Below are 17,490 nucleotides of genomic sequence, written 5' to 3'. Positions count from 1 at the left end.
GGCCCTGAATAATATTAGTACGCAATCTGACTGCAATGAATAACAACAAAGAATGAAAGGAAATTTCCGTTAACACAATTAATTAATTAAGTCCCCAGCAACTATAAAACCTATGAAACAACAAAACACAAATGTAACTGTTCTGTGTGTGGAAGTGTGATTCAACGTACACATCTGGCACGGTTCTTCCACGATAATACAAGATATTTTGAACACCATTTACACTGACGTAATTAAAACCAACTAGAAATACTATAATTGCATATAGAAACCAGAATTACAGTCTAACACAAGAACACGAGCCAGACGCTTTGTCGACTGAACCTGTGACCAACAGGCATAAGACATTTGAAATAAAAAATTTTCTTTACCTTCATATATATTGACGAAAAATACACTTTGATCGTTACAACATCCCCAATCGAATAACATATGGTGTCTTGCCCAACAGAACAACCAGTATTCTATCGACGTCTCAATAAGCACAGGTCACGCCTACCTCAAAACTACCACTACTCTCTCCAACTTCTCAGCGGCAACTGCCAGTGGAGGCGGCTGAATAATACTCTTTGGCGCAATCTCTGGCGCTGTGACTCAGTATAGCCACCGTTCAGTATACAAAGGAGATTGCCTACAAATCACTCTTGTGGCGCATCCTAGAACATTGCTAAAGTGTGTAGGATCTGTTTCAAATAAGTGTAACAGGAGGTACTGAACGTATACAGAGATGGGTAGCACTAAGGATCACAGGTTTGTTTGACCCGTGGGAGAGTGTCGCAGGGATGCTAAAGAATTGAACTAGCTGACTCTTGAAGGTAGACGCAAATTCTCCCGGAAAGCTTGCTTGCTGCTGTGGAACATAGTCTTTGCAGTGCACTTCACAGTGGCGGATGTAGATGTTCGCTTGATATGAAATTGCTTCCCGATCTTCCGGTTATACGATGAGGTAAATATTTTTAAAAAATGTAAAAAAAAAAAATGTTTCAAGTCGTTCTGAGCACTATGCGACTTAACATCTGAGGTCATCAGTCGCCTAGAACGTAGAACTAACCTAAGAACATCACACACATCCATGCCCGAGGCAGGATTGGAACCTGCGACCGTAGCGGTCGCTCGGTTCCAGACTGTAGCGCCTAGAGCAGCAGGTCATTCCGGCCGGCTAAAAAATGTAAATATTTCTCTATCGTCTGATACGCAGTCCACGACGGGATGGTGTAACAGCCTTTAACTAAGACAGACTCATCTCTTAAAGTGAACACGATTTTTCTGTTCTGGTTACGTGACGAGATAAATACTTAAGGAAATTGTTCCACTGTCACTTGACAGGAAATCCACAGGATGGTGTAGCAGCTCTTCATTAGCATGCATAGTCAAGTATATGTGCTTCATGAAGTAAACACTATGATTCTGTTCCATAAGTTCGTCGAAAGTTCGAGTCCTCCCTCGGGCATGGGTGTGTGTGTTGCCCATAGCATAAGTTACTTTAAGTTTGAGTAAGTCATGTGTATGCTCAGGGACCAATGACCTTCCCATAAGACCTTATCACAAATTTCCAAAAAAATTTTCCAGCTTTTTACAAGTTGATACAACCATCAAGATTACTGTTATCGAAGTCACGACCAGTACATACACGAATGCCACGGGATCTGTTACTCCTCCGGGAATTTGTAGCAACTACGCTTTTTATAACGAAACAAGAATGAGTTTGCTAAGTATTTCACACAGTATGATTGTGGTCTTGCATTCAAGTAATCACCTGCATTGTTACAGGAAAGCGAACTTGTGCCATGCGATGGTTCGCGCTGCCGCCACCAGGCGGTGCTGCTGCCTGTCACGGTCTCGTGCTGTCACGCGACTACCCCCGAGTGTTTCCGAGTGGCAGCGTCTAGGGGAGTACGGAGTCGCTCGTCTGTCAGTTTGCTGTTGGACGCGCAGCGCTGCGGCAGGTCGTTGCTTTCATCCTACCTGAGAATTCTTGCAGTCGCTGACGAGTTCCAAAGCGTCCGAAGTGGAAGACGCAACAGTGGAGCCCTCAGACGAGGGCGTTGGCGCGCTTGATCAGGTGAGCCCGCGGGCGATACGAAAATCGTCATGCATTCCTTCTTTCTGTGTGCGTTTTGTTGTTATTAAAGTGTTAATTGCGTATCGTTGGTAGGCAATGAAAATATCATAAATCCATTTTGTTAAATGCAAAACCAGTCTCTTAAAAAAATAATATAAAAGTTGCTACATGTGTACCTATGACAGATTATGGAATTCCATGCACTTTCAAACATCTCTTTCATAACAGAATTACTAATTACTGGAATTACGAGGTTTTGACAGACAGAGGTTTCATTGCCTACAATCGGTACGCTTAAGTACATGGGACAGCTAAGTGGTTCACAATTAACAGGGTTAGTGAAATAAAAGAAATCCAAATTTCTCTCGCGCACTTTGCAATAGTGCGAACATAGTCGATGGCCTGAAGCACTTTCATATGGCGATAATTACGACCTAGTTGATAGCACAGCCAAAAGTTAGTGGAACACAAATCTGCGTTATAAAAGAATACGTTATTTAGTTGTTGTTCATTCAGGAATTTACTACGCAGGTCTTCATGATAACAAATGACAAATCTTTTATTAGATGAAATAGTATACTTTACATTTTCATAAAATATAAGTTGAAGTTGGTTCTTTCTTATGCGTTGTGTTTGCTGCATAACAGCCCAAATGTGGATTTTGTTGCATGTAAAAGAAAATAGGAACTGGTTTCATTAACGTTTAAGGTTTTGCAGTCTAGAAGATAAATTAATTTTCTTGCTGTTGTGTCAAATAAGATCCCAAACGGAATAGCGAACCGAGATAAGGGAGATGCATAATCCTCGCGATTGCAACGTGTGCTTATACAATGATATGTGCCACATAGAAATTATTACAGAACAATGATAAGCGTATGACGTGGTTCTTGATATGATGCATGTAACTCTGTAGTGATGTCAGAAGGAAGCTTAAATGGAGCTCACTTACTTCATTGTTAAGAGTCGTGGATAGTGTTGGTACGTCTGACATAATTATCACGTGCGTTTCACACCCTGTTTCCAAACAGCGTTCACGGAACATACCTCACAGAAGATTTCTGAAGTATTTCCTGCCTTGCACATATCAGGAGACGTCGTTGCAATGGTACTGCACTGGAATTGTTCAGATAACCCTCATCATTGGTTCACGGCGAAAATATTTTCCATGTGTATTTATCGGTAACCCTTGTGATGTTTTGACCTTTACATGAATAAATGAAGAGCATACCTGCAATATTAGGGGTCAATCCATGTTTGTATAAAACAGAATTTGGAGAGTAATAAAAGTTATTTTTGCGGTTTTCGCGCTTTTCTGTAGCTCATATCTGGCAACGTTTTAATGGTCTGCGAAAGTTAAACCTCACGTTATTTAGAATTCTAAACTTATCTTCGCTTAACTATGTAAATAAAAATGAATGTTTCTTTGTGTGTTTGTCCTCTATGCGTTCCTAACCCTTCATCCGATTGCGATGAAACTTTGATGATTTGTTCCTAGCCTCCCACGCCCCCCCTCCCCCCAAAAAAAACTGTGCATCCACCATTTGAGAATGAGAGTATTTAGCGACTGACAACGAACTTTAAATAATTTAATTTCAGACCTTCACGAAAATTTTTTTCACTGACGTCCCCCCCCCCCCTCACCAAACACACACAAATGAAAAAGTGTTTTCGCCTGCTGTATTTTCGCTGCACATGCCGCAAAACTATCGCATTAGGCATGACGTTTTAATGTTTTACTTTGTTACTACTAACTCAGTTCGCAACATCATTCGCATGCAGTATCCACATATATCATTAAAAGTCGTGCCATATCTATATCACTGTACGACACATAGTCCAGGACATATGCTGTCCTAAACACAGAGATGCGTGAGAAACTGCCGCGTCAGTTTCGGGTGCGGCTCGCATTTGCATCAACAAGGCGCAGGCACAATCACTTCAAGTGTGTGGATAAAATTTGAAAAATTCATGCTTCTCACATTGACAACACTAAGTGGCTTGCTCACACGTCGGAAAACCGTCTGACTTATTCGTGTACGCACTAGACAGAAAAACCAGAAATATTGCATATCCAAAACCACTTCAGTAAACAGATTTTAAAACATTTTTTTTTTCTTTCCGTGGCATTGCCAGGCATGATAGATACAGCTAGGTATTAGATTCAAACTACGGATCTCAGGAAAGAGATCATTGTATTAGATACCGTATTGGGTATCCATTGCAGGAAGAAAGATGTGTGGAGATCAGTTAATGAATGGCTGCAACATTACTGGCATTTCGTCCTTCCGTCGCCGTATGTTTGCTTAGGGGTAGACGCGGCGCAACAATGGTAATTTTGTGTATGTCTTTTAGTTTCTCTTGGTAATGGAGCCACAGAAAAATGGCATTTCTGCCTGCTGTGCTGTATTGTAACAGCCTTATTTGGGCAGTTTCCTTGCGAATTTTCTTCATGTTTGTTGCGGCTATAAGGTAACTCCTTGAATATATGTGTAATGAAATTAGTTCACTGATGACCTGTTACTCTCCTAGAAAATATATTACTTGTCATTTCTGCATATATTTTATATTTCATTAGCGAAAACAGTTCCGCTCCTTTAAAAGCATTTGCTTCCTGCGTCAGAAATATAGCATTTCATTCACCAGGTTTTACGCTGTAAGCTTTGCATTAGGCTATATGGTGTAGGGGCTGCTATGAGGGGCACATTGCATTTTAGGGCCCCAGACAGTGCTTTCGCGTACACTTTTTTACGTTGCGGTACAGCTGTCAAGAAGGCAGGCAGTGTCGGGCACCTCAGTGGGACTTGCAACAACCTCGCCCCCCCGCCCCCCGCTCAAGACAAGACAGAATACTTCAGTCCCAGCAAAAGACCACTATGTCATGGTTTATCCCCATGTGTTCAATTCACAAGCACATCGACCCGATGTTCTCGTGTTCGAAAGAAAGCATTAATTTCCTTTCATTAGTTAGCCAAAAATTTTCCCCCTCTTTCCTATAGAAGAGCAACACAGCTTGTTCACGATTTGACGCCTGTACTGTACTTCTGCTATCGTTGTGACGTATGTTTTCGCAGCGTTATGTAATATCAAGCACTAGGGGGAGGTAACGAATAACTAATTACCAACTACTGTCTTGTACGAATCAAAACATGCTGTAAAGAGTATTGCAGCAAACGCACTTCAGAAGATAATCGAAAATTGGGATCCTCTTACCGAGGAGAGCAAACGATGAGAGTATTGTTCGAAATATTACGACATCGTTGATCCAGTGAACCTGCGTAATTTTTTTGTAAAAACTTACGGAGAACTGTTATTCATTTTTATGAAATTGGCATTTTCAGCTATCTTTTCCATGTCAAATCGCCTAATTTCGTAACATTTTCCTGCTGGACCATCACGGATTTTACGTGAATGTTAGCACATTGCTTCAATGTACAATGGTTTAACGCTCGTTCAAGCAATACTGGCACGAGATATAATACTTGTTTGACTCCATGCGCGACTTTGCGCGAAACGAGAGTGAATTTCTGGCGACTTTGAACTGTTATATACCGAGCAATATTTTGTCGAAAGAAATGAAATCTGGTTATGTTTTTTTAACTTTATGTGTTCTCTTGAGAATCATAATGAATAGTATTTTACCAGCCATACAAAATCGGCACGCGAAAAAAGTTAATTTGGCTTCTTATATCTTTACGACTAAAGGTATGACAATCGTGAAACTTTTGCATGTAGTAACCCAATGACACATGAACCGGCAACACCATCGCATAGGGATCACGCCCAATAGCTGTGCAACACCAGCCACGGGTGGATTCTTCATCCAGTTCCCCAAGCCTGTAATTTGGTTTCATAATATAGGTTCCAAAGCGTTAGTTTGGTATGTGTCTGCTTTACAAAGCCTTTTGCTGAGTACCTTCTCTCCAATTGTCAAATCTGCAGGAGTATCTCACATAGGCGCCAAGCAAAAAGTAAATATAAATTTTGATTTTAAAATTCTTGCCATTGCAACATTAGTGACATACCAACTTAATTAAATGACGCACTGATAAAATTTAAGCGTCCTCAAGGCGTGGCTCATTTATTTTATTGACCCTAAAGAAAGGATGCTCGTTTGGCACCAGAATATTTCACCTCCACGCTCTCTGTTCGTTCAATATCGTCGTCTGGTTAATAGTATCAATTTCCAGAAAACGAACTGCATAAAGCGGCTCAAAAATGTGGAAAAATGTAAACTACGATGTTGGGAATCCGCAGTAAGGCTTTGTAAGCAGACAACCACCACAAGGCTTTGGAACCTGAATTTAGAAACTTGACTTACAGGCTTGGTAGCCTGGATGAAGAAACTCACCCGTGGCTGGGTCTTCGGGCGGAATCCCTATGGCAGTGGGGTTACAGTTCACGTTCTTGGCCCGGTAGTGGCAATGTCACCATGGACCAGCGCAGTTTAGTCAGATATTACATAGCAGTCTAAAAATAAAAACCACAGGGAACGAAAAACGGGCAAGACGTTGCTGCAATGTAGCCGGTTGCCTCAAGTTTCTCGGGTCTTTTCTGGTGCTGTTAGAGCATGTTGAAAAATCGAAGGTGATTTTCTGAATTCTTGAAGTATATGCTTTGCAACAGTGACTCGTTTGAAATCATTTGTGGGACAACAGATTTTGCGATTAAAATAAAAGAAAGTTTGAACAGATTTTGTAGAAATTTGGAAGGCATTGCGTCAGTTATATGTTGTATTGGAAAACTTTTAACTTACTAAGTTGTGGTGTTCAAAGTTTCGTGTTTGTCATGCCTTGAATCAACGAGATGTAAAAGAAAGCCACAATTAAAACTTTATTCACTTTTCACCGAAATAGTAGGTGACTGTGGTAGTGGTGGTAAGTTCCTATGGGACCAAACTATTTAGGTCATTGGTGCCTAGGCTTACGCACTACTTAATCCAACTTAAACTAACTTACGCTAAGGACAACACACACACACACACACACACACACACACACACACACACACACACACACACACACATGCCCGAGGAAGGACTCGAACCTACGACGGTGGGCGCCTCGCGAACCGTGGCAAACCCGCGCGGCGTAGGTGTTTTTTTTATAGAATCGTCATCTTCGCACTTGATTTATACAGTACCGGAAGTGGCAAAGAATCGAAATTTTGTATTTGAAAACCTTGAATTGTTAAATTTACTACAAGCCAAGCCTCCGCTGGGGGGAGCCGGGCGAACCGTGGCTAGGCGCCTCGACTGTGCGGCTATCCCGCGCGCCCTAGGTTTTTTTTTTTTTTTTTTTCTTTCAGAGTCGTTATCTTCGCACTTGAGTTATATAGTACCGGAAGTGGTACAGAATCGAAACTTTATATTTGTAAACCATGAGCTTAATACAAGTCAAGTTTCATGTTCTTCATAAGTCCCCGAGATATAAGAAGCCAAACTTCGAATATCTTTTCAAATTTCAGAATACTTTTTGTTTACTCTAGGGATATTTTGTTATTTGCCAACGAACAGCATTTCTGGTCGTATCATGTAAAACAAAAATGTTCTTAAATAGTTTATATTTTGCAGTCAACAAGGTTGTTAAATAGTAGTTGACACCAACTCACGAATTAAGTACACATTTATATGTGTCTAATCTGTTATATCCTCACAGCCAGTGATGTCTAGGTAATTGATTGTTTAATACATTTACCCTGTGCAGAAGTTTTCTATACTAACGGTGTTCGAATCGCATTCAGGCTTTGTATGAGGAATACCAGAAAATTTAAAATACGAAACACACGAATTGTTACTTAAACGCGAGTAGCCTAAGGAGTGGATGGAGTGCACCTACAGGAATATGGGAACAAAATTCATGAAATTCTGAAAATATAGGGATACTCTTGATAAGCGCTTAGAAATTATGTTGGAGCGAAGCCGGTATGCATCAAGCGAAATACCTGATTTTGACTTATTTTTTGTTGTATGCAGCATGCGCAATACAACAGCACACATTTCGTAGTGTAACGGCCTCATAATTCCAGGACGTTTCTTTCTTCTTACAGTTTCAGAAATTTCTGCCAAAAATGGCGCTATTCATAGTACTGTAGAAGAAAAGGAAAACATTATTAGTTGTAAGGATATTATTTTCTGCACAGTTCCACAGTTCTAAAATGTAAGGAAGATGATGATGAACTGAAAATCCAGACGAAACCACAAAATGAAATGGAGAATTACAAAAATCATAGCATTCTTAGTAGCAAATGTCAGGATTCTTATGAATGACTGAGATCGAAGTTTCGCAGCATCAGTAACCTTCCTATCATCCAGTTCCTGCTTTCCGCGGAGGGCATCTTACATTGGGCCAAACAGATGGATGCCGGAGGGTGAGAGAGCCAGGTTGCAGGGTGGATGAGGAAAAGCAGTCCTGTGACGTTTCGTGAGAACCTCTCGCGTGCGTAGATCGTGGACTTCGTTTTCATTTCTTTGGGGACCAAACGCTGAATCGTTTCTTCAGTTTACTTGTCCGCATACATCGCCCAACCACTCTGAATATCTGCAGTACTCTGGTTTTCCGCCAAAAGTAACTCACTGACAGATCTGTTTGGAACTACCCCAAACAGACGCATTTTGTAGGCTGCGATAGCATCGATACCTATCGGAATTTCATGAAACTATAGGGGCAGAAGCGGGAATATTCCACGATGTCCCACAAAAAATTCCGCATATTTTCAACCGAAATTACTTACTGAACGCTCCTCGTATCAAAACGACAGGCTTTTGGGGCAGTAATCATATGCCGTAAGACGTCAACTAATCTTTGCTATACTCACTAGAGCTACAAATGGTCCAGGAACTTTCGGAATAGCTCCTTGGCTTACATAATACACAAAAGAAAATTTTCAGTCGCTAGGAAAATCAAACGAAAGAATTATCTCTCCGTATAACTGTTTACAACACATTTCACCAAGTATTTCGATTCCTCAGTGAGTTCTCAACGAAGGCGGACGCCCAAATTAGAGAAGGTACCCAAAGACTGCTCGAGAGTTGTGAGAAGATCGGACCGGTATTTGCAAAAGAAATTGTTCGAAAGTCGAAAGATGTCCAGGATTGCCGTCACATAAACTTATTTTTGGCAATATGGTTTAGTCAGTGTTTTCAAATCTTATGATAGCGTTAAGAATATATAGATTCTCATGTTCACGAACGGTTCAAGGAGAGCGAAATTTTCGGTAACTACAACTACGGATTCTGAGAATTTGTCATCGGTGATGAAAGAACGGCTGAACTCGCTTGTCGTTTGTTAATGTAGCCACCGAAAACGATGTCTTGCAGAAAATGGTTCAAATGGCTCTGAGCACTATGGGACTTAACTTCTGAGGTCATCAGTCTCGTAGAACTTAGAACTACTTAAACCTAACTAACCTAAGGACATCACACACATCCATGCCCGAGGCAGGATTCGAAACTGCGACGGAGCGGTCGCGCGGTTCCAGACTGTAGCGCCTAGAACCGCTTGGCTACCCGGCCGGCATGTCTTGCAGAAAATAACTTGGAAAATATACTTAGGAAGAATGACTTAGATAATATTCTGAAAGATTTGAGGAAAGAGGTTTAATAATGTGGTTCATCACAAATAAATTTTGATTGTATGTTTTAAAATCTTCAAGTTATATAGTTGTAATTTATTTTTTGCAAAACATTGTTAATTATGTCAAATGTTTTGAAAGATAACTTATATTTAATAATCTTAAAGACTGGCAAAATTGAAAACAAATTGAGTATTTTGGAGGAGGACCTCATGAGGTGCGTTTTGTGGATAAGTTCTGCGTGTTTTGTGTGAGGTAAATGTCGCAAAATTACCAGCCAGTGGCCGTGGTTTCGTTGACTTTCATATCGCAATGTAGTTGATTGAGGGACGTCCTCGGTCCCACCCATCGTTCCAACTTCCGAGTTTGAATTTGCTACATGCTAACAATGTTCTCTTATTTTATTTTCTTTAGTGGACAAAAAATTACCCAGTGGTTTAATTAATTGGTGATACTCGTGTCAAGCACATTGACGAGCACAACATATATAAATGTGACATCAAAATAAATAGTTGTGCAACACTTCGCATGTGTTGTCGAAAACTGTGAAACACACATCATTAGTAGCCATCGTTCGCGTTTCTACCTGAACCTTATCAGTCCACCTAATTTTCAAAATTCTTTTGTTGCACCACATCTCGGACGCTTCAGTTATCCTCGTTTGAGTTTTCCCCCAGTACCATGTTTCACTACCATATAATACTCTGCTCCGAACGTACATTCTCAGAAGTTTCTTCCGCAAATTAAGCCTATGTTTGATACTAGTAGACTACTCTTGGCCAGGAATGCCCATTTTGCAAGTGCTAGTTTGCTTTTTATGGCCTTGCTCCGTCCGTCATGAGTTATTGCCGCCTAGATAGCAGACAGAATTCCCTGACTTAACGATCCGCAATTCTGATGTTAAGTTTCTCGTTCTTATTTCTGCTACTTCTCATTAGTTTCGTCTTTCCTCGATTTACACTTACTCTATATTCTGTATACATTACAGTGTTCATTCGATTCAACAGATCCTACAATTCTTCTTCACTTCAGTTGAGCGCAGCAATTTCATCAGCGAATCTTATCATTGTTAAATCCTTTCACTCTGAATTTTAAACCCACAGTTGACTCGTTCCTTTATCTCCGTCATTGCTTCTTCGATGTATATATTGAACAGCAGGGACAAAATACTACATCCCGAGCACTTTATTCTTGGTCCCCCACGCTTGTTGTTTCCTCTTGTTCCTTGTACATATTACATACAGAATTATTCTAAATGATGGACTATTTTCAAAAATTCGTATGTTTTCAAGTACAAATCCAAAATGAACAAGCTTTATACCAATGAAAAGAGCAGGTTTCAAAGTTTGTGGAGGGCGGGCGGTGATGGTTTCAGAATCGGCCGGTAGAGTTCGCGCCGCAATAGGAAGTCATTCCGTTTCAATGTCAGTCGTGAGATGGCGACTGTGGAGCACAAGTTTTCTGCGTTCTTGAGTTCGCGAAAAGTGAGTCGCAAATTGGAGTGCAGCGCGCATTTCTTACCAGATTCGCTATTCAACCACCAACTCACAAAAGCATTAGCGGTTGGTTTAAGCAAGGTAAGCAGACTGGGAGTGTGTGCAAAGGAAAAGGCACTGGCCGACCGCGTGTGTAAGAGGATAACGTCCGACAGATTAAAATTGATATAAAAAATTATTAAAATAATTTTGAAACTTCCTCTTTTCATCGGTATAAAGCTTGTTCATTTTGGATTTGTACTTGAATAAATACGAAGTTTTGAAAATGGGTCCATCATTTAGAATTACCATGTATTAGCCGTCTTTCCCTACTTCTACCTTCCTCAGAATTTCAAACATTTTGCACAATTTTTCTTTGTCGAACGCTTTTTCCTGGTCGACAAATACTGTGAAGGTGTCTTGATTTTTCTACAGTCTTGCTCCCGTTATCATCCGCAATGTGAGAACTGTCTGGTGCATTTACCTTTCCTAATGGCAAACTCATCGTCATCTAACAATTCCTCAATTTTCTTTACCATTCCTCTGCATATGATTCTTGTCAGCAGTTTGGATGCGTGAGCTGTTAAGCTAACAGTGCTATAATTCTCGCACTTGTCGGCTCTTGTTACCTTCGGAATTGTGTGGATGATGTTTTTTCAGAAAATCTGATGGTATATCGCCTGTCTCATATATTCTACACACCAGCGCGAATAGTCGTTTTGTTGTCACTTGCCCCAATTATTTTAGAAATTCTGATGGGATGTTATCTATCCCTTCTCCCTAATTTGCATAACTGCCTCTTATTCCTGTAGCAGAGAGTGCCGAACATTACAGAAGGTTCAATAAACATATGTCTGGAAACAAATATTTGTTGACATATGGACCTTTCTGTCCTGTGAAAGCTTGGCACCACAGGAGTTGCTCAATACGGCTACCACTCATTTTTACCAATTCTTTAGCCTTCTTTCTCAAAGGATCACCTGGCTATCCATAGTGTGCACACATTCCGATAAAAGTGAGCGCGTTGTTGCTGGGTGAGGAATACGTCATTTCATTTTACGTGTTCCCATAGCCAGAAATGTGAGACTGAGAGTATGGTGAGCGGAAGGCCACGTTACTGGACTTCGTGTCGTGACTTGTTGCGTAACACCGCCTCCAAAATTGACTTCCATTTCACTCACTTTACCGCACTATTATTTTGTGATCCCCCTCCGCTACCTTTACACATCTTTTGCTGTGTCCTTCTCTGAATCTGTTTTTATGCGTAATTCGTAATTTATTTTCGTTATGATCTCTCCCATCTCAACCGTTTGTTTTACATTTTCCGCATAGTACGTAGCAGACTCACTCTACTCGTTTGTGGCGTTAACTAATCGTTGCAAATCGGCAGTCTAGAACTCTTCAAGCTGTACGATATTACCACAGCCAACACATGTTAACGTAAATAAAAATTTCGTTCAAAGGGCAATATATCCAGTTAAAGGGTAAACAACCTTCAAAAAAACTAATTATTTCTTTCATCCCACACGATTCAAAATTTATTCTTTCATTGTGCCCTCTTCGAATTGTTTTCACGGAATATTGGAGTGATTGTGGACATTACAAATGGGTCTACCTATTGAATACCCCCAAAAAAGTCTTATATTTACGAACAGAAAAGGACGATTCAGTGGAGAAATAATTCCACGCTGAAACGAGTTACAGGAGGAATCTTAATTTAGAGACTCCCGTAGGCGTTATCGGTTTTGAAAATACCTTTTATTGGATGCAATGGAAAAGTGATTTATAAAGAATGTAAGAGGCTTTCCGAAGCACCTGATGGGATATGCCAGAGGTTTTGATACGGACACTACACTGCAATAAAATTTGGCGCACAGCGGTTGCAACCGCTAAAACGTATCATGGCCTGAAGCAAAGTCAGACATATCAAGATCTTGCTGTTCACCGATGACAGAATGATCGATTAAGAAAACGAAGATGTCCTCCAAACGGCAGTTCACCCAATTGAATCTGGTTTCTAAGAAATACAATAAGAAAATACCAATAAAAAAGGAGGCCTTTCAAAGGAATGTATACAAGCAGAACAGAGAGTTACATACAAACCTAACCAATAGTGCAGATGTCACAATTTAACTACTAGGTTGTGACGTGTGCTACGAACAATCCCACGACATAAAAAATTCGCAACACAGATATACAGCAATAGACAGGGTGGCTCAGCTGCCCTTAGAGCTGTCGTTTTATGCAACCCGCAATATTATGTCTGGCCTTCATAAACCACGCGAGACATTTTCATACTGTCTCGCGCGCTAAGGTCTTGTTCACTTTTACTGTAGGATAAGTGGTTTGCGCGTAGCGAGCGAGACAGTATGAAAACAGAATTTTGTTTACGTCATGCAAAGTGTAATTACGTAGACAGTTCGATCCAAACGTAACCCTTACAAGCACAATAGTTTCGTAGTCAGAACGCCTGACGAATACAACGGTGTAATTGTTCGTTTTATGCCGTTAAAATTCGCAAAATTGCTAGATAGAAGTTAAGCAAACGTCATTTTTACAATTTGTAAATGCTCGTCTTAGCCGGTGATGCAATAAGGTCAGTCAATGAAGACCAAAAAAGGTCGAAAGTGAGAAATGATTCGTGGAGTCGCAAATATTTGTACAGTGGTAGGACGGAGTGTCATGAACAAGGTACTAGAAATCCTGTCCGGTGGGGGCTGAGTGTGTCAGTGCGTTTGAAAGTGGGAGTGCGTTTGAAAGTCACTTTTGTACGTTTGTCTGGAATAACTCGAAATCTATGGCCTCTAGCGAAAACGTGCCCTACTACAAAATTTAACTACATTAATTTCCTATGAAAAGGCACTGTTCATTTTATCTGTTGGACTACAGGTTGGCGCGTAGCGAGCGAGGTAGTATGAAGATCCCGCGCGTGGCTTATGAAGGCTAGCTATAAATTTGCGGGATGCACAAAACGACAGGTGTAGGGGCAGCTGAATCGCCATGTATACTAGTGGCAGTGCCAAACGTGATATATGGAAGTGAAATCTGGTCCTCCCATCAAAAGAGAAATGGAATCTCGTTGATGAGAACTAGTTTTTTTCTGGCCCTTCGTCATAAAGCCTATCGTCAACTATACAGGGTGAGGCAGCTAAGTCGTAACGCCCCTAGTATCACCCCAACCGTAATATATCTACATCTACATCCATACTCCGCAAGCCACCTGACGGTGTGTGGCGGAAGGTACCTTGAGTACCTCTACCGGTTCTCCCTTCTATTCCAGTCTCGTATTGTTCGTGGAAAGAAGGATTGTCGGTATGCCTCTGTGTGGCCTCTAATCTCTCTGATTTTATCCTCATGGTCTCTTCGCGAGATATACGTAGGAGGGAGCAATATATTGCTTGACTCCTCGGTGAAGGCATGTTCACGAAACTTCAACAAAAGCCCGTACCGACTCCTGCAGAGTCTTCCACTGGAGTTTATCTATCATCTCCGTAACGCTTTCGCGATTACTAAATGATCCTGTAACGAAGCGCGCTGCTCTCCGGTGGATCTTCTCTATCTCTTCTAGATACAAAGATGCCGTTTTCTCGTATCGCGTTCGCCCTTCGAAGCAGCGTTGTCCAATGCGGTCTTTCCTGTAGAGTAGAATACATGGTAGACGTCGCGAGTCCGTCCTTACACAAACACGCTCATTTACCCGACAATAGTAATACATACTGCGATATTTTGCGCAAAAATTAACTGATGGTGTCGCGCAAATATTATTCAGTTCTTTGACAACTGTGATACCAAAATAGTAGACAACATACAGTATTAAAATACTACACGGTGTTAATACATTTTGAGTAACAAAAATACAGATGTAAATGAGGAGGCCCTTATTGGTCACAATTATTTCGTACGTATTTGTTATTCATTTGAGAATATTTACTATTGATCACAATACGAAGCAAATACACACAAAGATGCAAAATACGTACTGTACATGATAGAAAACTTCAGTGAAGCATGTGCTCAAAATGCTTCCCCTCTGGTGCAATGCAAATTTGTGTAGTCGCCGTTCGAATGATTAGTGAACGGCTGCGAGGGTGTCACGTGAGACATCAGCGCAAGCTTCGATGATACATCTACATCTACATGACTACTCTGCAATTCACATTTAAGTGCTTGGCAGAGGGTTCATCGAACCACAATCATACTATCTCTCTACTATTCCACTCCCGAACAGCGAGCGGGAAAAACGAACACCTAAACCTGTCTGTTCGAGCTCTGATTTCTCTTATTTTATTTTGATGATCATTCCTACCTATGTAGGTTGGGCTCAACAAAATATTTTCGCATTCGGAAGAGAAAGTTGGTGACTGAAATTTCGTAAAAAGGTCTCGCCGCGACGAAAAACGTCTATGCTTTAATGACTCCCATCCCAATTCGCGTATCATATCTGCCACACTCTCTCCCCTATAACGTGATAATACAAAACGAGCTGCCCTTTTTTGCACCCTTTCGATGTCCTCCGTCAATCCCACCTGGTAAGGATCCCACACCGCGCAGCAATATTCTAACAGAGGACGAACGAGTGTAGTGTAAGCTGTCTCTTTAGTGGACTTGTTGCATCTTCTAAGTGTCCTGCCAATGAAACGCAACCTTTGGCTCGCCTTCCCGACAATATTATCTATATGGTCCTTCCAACTGAAGTTGTTCGTAATTTTAACACCCAGGTACTTAGTTGAATTGACAGCCTTGAGAATTGTACTATTTATCGAGTAATCGAATTCCAACGGATTTCTTTTGGAATTCATGTGGATCATCTCACACTTTTCGTTATTTAGCGTCAACTGCCACCTGACACACCATACAGCAATCTTTTCTAAATCGCTTTGCAACTGATACTGGTCTTCGGATGACCTTACTAGACGGTAAATTACAACATCATCTGCGAACAGTCTAAGAGAACTGCTCAGATTGTCACCCAGGTCATTTATATAGATCAGGAACAGTAGAGGTCCCAGGACGCTTCCCTGGGGAACACCTGATATCACTTCAGTTTTACTCGATGATTTGCCGTCTATTACTACGAACTGCGACCTTCCTGATAGGAAATCACAAATCCAGTCGCACAACTGAGACGATACCCCATAGCTCCGCAGCTTGATTAGAAGTCGCTTATGAGGAACGGTGTCAAAAGCTTTCCGGAAATCTAGAAATACGGAATCAACTTGAGATCCCCTGTCGATAGCGGCCATTACTTCGTGCGAATAAAGAGCTAAGCTGCGTTGCACAAGAGCGATGTTTTCTGAAGCCATGCTGATTACGTGTCAATAGATCGTTCCTTCATACCATCAGGCGTAGTTGGTGTTTGAGCATACACTTTATGTTTGATTGCTTCCCACAGAAAAAAATCAAGAGCGGTCAAATCAGGAGACCGGCCTGGTCACTTTACTTCAGCTCATCGTCCTATCCAACAGTCCGGGAACTTTTCATCTAACAGCTCTGTAGCCATACGGGAAGAGTGAGCAGGGCAGCCGTCATGTTGGAACCACATGCACTGACGCGCAGTTAGTGGTTCCTCTTCCAGCAAAATGGGAGAACGTTTCGCAGTCTTAACGAAAAAAATTACATTTAAGGAATCTTGTATTTAAAAACTAGTTCATTCAGTCCGGATAAATGCAAAATTTTATATACACAATATGAATTAAATGTCACTCAGGCGTTTTACACTACTAGTAACCTAAAAATAACGAACGTATCAGATGTCTCTCCTAAGAGTCATCAGCCTAATTGTCTCTGGTGTTTCAGCAGATATTTGCAATTTCGTTTGTGTAACGTTTAACTCCATCAACCCAAAAAAATCCCGCGTATCGTACTTTTCTTACGACGCCCAATGTCGAGAGAAAGATTTTTAAAGCGGAACTTTACGTGCCCATTCGATAGAGCAGTCACAGATTCCGTGTTTTTCTGCCCCTATCAAAAACATGTCAATAAAAGGAACTTCGCACTAAACTAATCTGGGACCGCTCTGTCGAACACCGACGCTTTCCATCGACGCTTGGTGTCGCATAAAAGGCGTTATGTGCAGGATTTATTTGGGCTGACTCCAGCCACGCGTTGAGAAAAATAAATTGCAAATATCTGCCGAAATACTAGAGAAAATGCCCCTGACGACTCTTTAAGAAGAGACACCAAGTGTACGTAAACACACTAATGCCAAAAGCAACTATTAGAGCAAAAACGACTATTAGCTCAAACGGGACCATTGACCTTGGAACCAAGCGAGATGGTGCAGAGATTTGCACAGTGGATTCGCATTAGTGAGAGCTGGGGTTCAGATACTTGTCTCGATACCCAAATTTAGGTTTCCGTTCTTTCCCTAAATCACTGAAGGCA

The 17,490-nt window shown here is 41.1% G+C and overlaps 1 protein-coding gene across 1 annotated transcript in view; it reads left to right on the top strand.

The window, feature by feature from the left end:
- The first annotated feature begins 1,978 nt into the window (after nt 1-1,978).
- Nucleotides 1,979-17,490, top strand: part of LOC126272189 (uncharacterized) — a 160,167-nt gene continuing 144,655 nt past the window's right edge. Inside the window, exon 1 of the mRNA XM_049974870.1 lies at nt 1,979-2,062. The gene's annotated coding sequence lies outside the window, so the exon portion shown is untranslated. The remainder of the gene's footprint in view (nt 2,063-17,490) is intronic.

The sequence above is a fragment of the Schistocerca gregaria genome, chromosome 1 (genome assembly GCF_023897955.1).
Source record: "Schistocerca gregaria isolate iqSchGreg1 chromosome 1, iqSchGreg1.2, whole genome shotgun sequence".
Taxonomy (NCBI): Eukaryota; Metazoa; Arthropoda; class Insecta; order Orthoptera; family Acrididae; genus Schistocerca; species Schistocerca gregaria.
The sequence above is the reverse complement of the archived record's forward strand: the minus strand, read 5'-3'. Positions and strand labels throughout refer to the sequence as shown.